Genomic DNA, 5000 nt, shown 5'->3' with positions numbered 1-5000 from the left:
CATACTTGGCAAATGCTTTCGCTTCTGTTCGTCTTGCGACGATCCAAGAATTTCACCTCTAACGTCGCAATACGAATGCCCCCGCCTGTCCCTATTAATCATTACCTCGGGTTCCGAAAACCAACAAAATAGAACCGAGGTCCTATTCCATTATTCCATGCACACAGTATTCAGGCGGGCTTGCCTGCTTTAAGCACTCTAATTTGTTCAAAGTAAACGTGCCGGCCCACCGAGACACTCACTCAAGAGCACCCTGGTAGGATTGCAACGGGGTCCGCCTCGGGACGCACGAGCACGCACGAGGCGCGTCGCACGCCTTCAGCTCGCCCCACCGGCAGGACGTCCCACGATACATGCCAGTTAAACACCGACGGGCGGTGAACCAACAGCGTGGGACACAAATCCAACTACGAGCTTTTTAACCGCAACAACTTTAATATACGCTATTGGAGCTGGAATTACCGCGGCTGCTGGCACCAGACTTGCCCTCCAATAGATACTCGTTAAAGGATTTAAAGTGTACTCATTCCGATTACGGGGCCTCGGATGAGTCCCGTATCGTTATTTTTCGTCACTACCTCCCCGTGCCGGGAGTGGGTAATTTGCGCGCCTGCTGCCTTCCTTGGATGTGGTAGCCGTTTCTCAGGCTCCCTCTCCGGAATCGAACCCTGATTCCCCGTTACCCGTTACAACCATGGTAGGCGCAGAACCTACCATCGACAGTTGATAAGGCAGACATTTGAAAGATGCGTCGCCGGTACGAGGACCGTGCGATCAGCCCAAAGTTATTCAGAGTCACCAAGGCAAACGGACCGGACGAGCCGACCGATTGGTTTTGATCTAATAAAAGCGTCCCTTCCATCTCTGGTCGGGACTCTGTTTGCATGTATTAGCTCTAGAATTACCACAGTTATCCAAGTAACGTGGGTACGATCTAAGGAACCATAACTGATTTAATGAGCCATTCGCGGTTTCACCTTAATGCGGCTTGTACTGAGACATGCATGGCTTAATCTTTGAGACAAGCATATGACTACTGGCAGGATCAACCAGGGAGCTGCGTCAACTAGAGCTGAGCAGCCGGCCGCCCGGGAGTGTGTCCCGGGGGCCCGCGCGAACATGCAAGCGTCCGCTCAATTATTCTGCAAACAGGAGGAGGCTGAGCTCCCCTGCACAATACACCTCGAAACCCTCTCAGGTCCCGGCGGCGCGCAGCGCCGTCCTAAGTACTTGGTCGGGTTCGAGAGAGGCGCAATCGCCCGGAGTTTGGCGAGTAGACGCTTTAGGTGCGACCACCCGTGCTCCCAACTGAGCTTGCCGCTGCCGACAGAGGCCCGGGAGCGTGCTGTCGTGGCATTGCCGGCGGGAGACAACACGCGCCACCTACGGTGGCCGGCAGCTCCAACGCCAGCGCCACAGAAGGACAAAAGCCCCACTTGGGTGCCGAAGCGAACTCTCCCAGCACAGCGCACGCGCCAACACGTCCGCACAGCTGCGATACAATCCACCTGCGAGAACCGCAGAGGCGACCGAGCAGCAGACGGCGTCGCGGCGCCGAGCGCCGGGCGGCGGCGCATCCTCAGCGCACACAGTCCTCAATCGGACCAGCACACTGCAGATGTCCACCGCGCTTCGCACCGGGCCCGCGAGGACCTACTTTGGCCGCACGGCGCCGCGTGCAGGGTGCGCCGGCGCGCAGCTACGCCGCCTGCCGCCTCCGTCGGCCGGCGCGCCTGCCACTGGCCGCCCCCACCAGCCGGCTGTAGCGCGTGCGCCCACGCACCGCGCGGCCAGCACGCCGGGAGGCCCCCCCTCACCGGCCGGGGACGGTCCCACCCAGCCACCGCCGCGTATCGCTTCACACCCACATGCCATTCACGTTCGTGGGCATGGTGGGTATCGCTGAAACAACCGGTTGGTAGCTCAACCGATCGTCGCCATCACTGATTCACCTCTAGCGAGAACAACCGCACCACAACGGTTTACCAGTTCTTCATTTGCGTAACGTCACCAGCAAACGTAGACGTCCATCGCCATTTGCAAATTCAACGATTGTTGCATGCCTGTGTCAGGTGTCACGACACACTATGTCTGCCCACATACACGCAACAACATGTGCACGCTTCGCGAACACGTGGAAGGTGGCCCCCGTACGTATGCGATGTCCATTGCGCGAACGACTGTCAACCGGCCTCTGTCGCATGTCGCAGATGTGGAACGCAGTGCACCATGCTATCACGGTGTGTGAGAAGAGACGACTACGTCTGACAACACGCGCCACTACATCAACAGACGGCTCATGCCGATCGCCATCCACGGCATACCATACTGCAATCCAGCTCTTATAGGGAGACGACATGTAGCTGAGTGCACAATATTTGGACCGTATGGTTCGCCGTTGTTGGCGCAGTCGTGGTACGGTCACACATGTACCACGATGTATCATTCAGTACATGAGGACCAATGTGCAGTACAGTGTGTGATTTGGACGTACAACATCAGCGGACAGTTGACACAAGCCGTACCACAACGTAGGCTGTGCTTCGCCATGCGAATGCCAATGAACAACTGCGAAGGGCATTGAGCATGTACGTCCTGCTGCCATCCGCATTACAGTGTATAGCTGCAAGGTGTTTAACATGAAGCGATACTCTGGGGACCGGGCAGTGCGAGTAGCAAACTATATTGCGGGGGTTGCAGTTAGGCAACACTACACTAATTTAACGCGTCGTATGACAATTACAGAGCAGGTTAAGGCCCAACGTGTGTTGGGTTAAGGCCCAACGTGTGTTGGGTTAAGGCCCAACGTGTGTTGGGTTAAGGCCCAACGTGTGTTGGGTTAAGGCCCAACGTGTGTTGGGTTAAGGCCCAACGTGTGTTGGGTTAAGGCCCAACGTGTGTTGGGTTAAGGCCCAACGTGTGTTGGGTTAAGGCCCAACGTGTGTTGGGTTAAGGCCCAACGTGTGTTGGGTTAAGGCGCAACGTGTGTTGGGTTAAGGCGCAACGTGTGTTGGGTTAAGGCGCAACGTGTGTTGGGTTAAGGCGCAACGTGTGTTGGGTTAAGGCGCAACGTGTGTTGGGTTAAGGCGCAACGTGTGTTGGGTTAAGGCGCAACGTGTGTTGGGTTAAGGCGCAACGTGTGTTGGGTTAAGGCGCAACGTGTGTTGGGTTAAGGCGCAACGTGTGTTGGGTTAAGGCGCAACGTGTGTTGGGTTAAGGCGCAACGTGTGTTGGGTTAAGGCGCAACATAGGTTAGGTTAAGGCGCAACATAGGTTAGGTTAAGGCGCAACATAGGTTAGGTTAAGGCGCAACATAGGTTAGGTTAAGGCGCAACATAGGTTAGGTTAAGGCGCAACATAGGTTAGGTTAAGGCGCAACATAGGTTAGGTTAAGGCGCAACATAGGTTAGGTTAAGGCGCAACATAGGTTAGGTTAAGGCGCAACATAGGTTAGGTTAAGGCGCAACATAGGTTAGGTTAAGGCGCAACATAGGTTAGGTTAAGGTACAATATAGGTTAGGTTAAGGTACAATATAGGGTAGGTTAAGGCGCAACATAGGTTAGGTTAAGGCACAACACGGGTTAGGTTAAGGCACAACACGGGTTAGGTTAAGGCACAACACAGGTTAGGTTAAGGCACAACACGGGTTAGGTTAAGGCACAACACGGGTTAGGTTAAGGCAGAATACGGGTTAGGTTAAGGCACAATACGGGTTAGGTTAAGGCACAATACGGGTTAGGTTAAGGCACAATACGGGTTAGGTTAAGGCACAATACGGGTTAGGTTAAGGCACAATACGGGTTAGGTTAAGGCACAATACGGGTTAGGTTAAGGCACAATACGGGTTAGGTTAAGGCACAATACGGGTTAGGTTAAGGCACAATACGGGTTAGGTTAAGGCACAATACGGGTTAGGTTAAGGCACAATACGGGTTAGGTTAAGGCACAATACGGGTTAGGTTAAGGCACAATACGGGTTAGGTTAAGGCACAATACGGGTTAGGTTAAGGCACAATACGGGTTAGGTTAAGGCACAATACGGGTTAGGTTAAGGCACAATACGGGTTAGGTTAAGGCACAATATGGGTTAGGTTAAGGCACAATATGGGTTAGGTTAAGGCACAATATGGGTTAGGTTAAGGCACAATATGGGTTAGGTTAAGGCACAATATGGGTTAGGTTAAGGTACACATTGTTGTAAGGAAAGGTGTTTTGGGGGGGGGGGGGCGGCAGTTTGTTGATTGTGATTATCGTAGTAAATGACTGCGGCATCATCTGATTTGCCACGTCAGGGTGCACCTTTGGCTCATAACAGGCGGCGCTCTGATTCCATGCTTGTGGCAGACCTGTGTCTTTCATTCCTGCCATTGTTTGTGTGGTGTGACAGGAGGCAGTATTGTGATGTTGGGTGCACCCCTGTGTGGGACATGTGTGGGTGTTGGTGGCTTAGCTGAGCAATGGTGGTTGTCGGAAGGGTGGGATATTCTGTTTTCCGAGTGGACCTCCCGGTCTGGTTATGATAGTGTGGATTGTCTAATGTGGCAGAGAGGATGCACTGGGTGTTGTTCCATGCTGGTGCTTACATATCGTCTGCGTGCCTGTTACAGGCAGAGAGTAGTGCGTGATAAGAGTGTCTGGCTGACGTGTGATTGTGAGCAGAGTCTTTCAGCATGTATACGGACAGGTCTATACATTATCTGTATTCTGATGGCTCTATCTATTACTAATCAGCGCCGTGTATACGTTTAATCCGGTTCCAGTCGAAACTATTGTATCTCTGTACATTAGTGACACGGCGAGCCCGGTATGTAGTTACTCGTCTCGGCAGCTTCCACCGGTGTATGGCAAATGATTATAAGGAATCAGTCTAGTCGTCAATACCGATAGTCTGACGTCACATGTCTGGGGTGGGGGACGCTGCGCCCTTCCGGTGGGTCATGGCCTAGGAAGACTCTTCCCACGCAGGGGGGCTTGGACTGTCATTGACTCTTCCGAGTAA

General features: G+C 53.3%; 1 non-coding gene across 1 annotated transcript in view; it reads right to left on the bottom strand.

Annotated features, from left to right (window-relative positions):
• LOC126433577 (small subunit ribosomal RNA) overlaps positions 1 to 1056 on the bottom strand; it is a 1910-nt gene extending 854 nt beyond the window's left edge. The window contains exon 1 of the ribosomal RNA XR_007578590.1: positions 1 to 1056. This exon is cut by the window's left edge and continues 854 nt beyond it. This is a non-coding gene — a ribosomal RNA (small subunit ribosomal RNA).
• Positions 1057 to 5000: the final 3944 nt, after the last annotated feature.

This window comes from Schistocerca serialis, unplaced genomic scaffold, assembly GCF_023864345.2.
Source record: "Schistocerca serialis cubense isolate TAMUIC-IGC-003099 unplaced genomic scaffold, iqSchSeri2.2 HiC_scaffold_1169, whole genome shotgun sequence".
Lineage (NCBI taxonomy): Eukaryota > Metazoa > Arthropoda > Insecta > Orthoptera > Acrididae > Schistocerca > Schistocerca serialis.
Note: the sequence above shows the minus strand (reverse complement) of the source record. Positions and strands in the feature narration are given on the sequence as shown.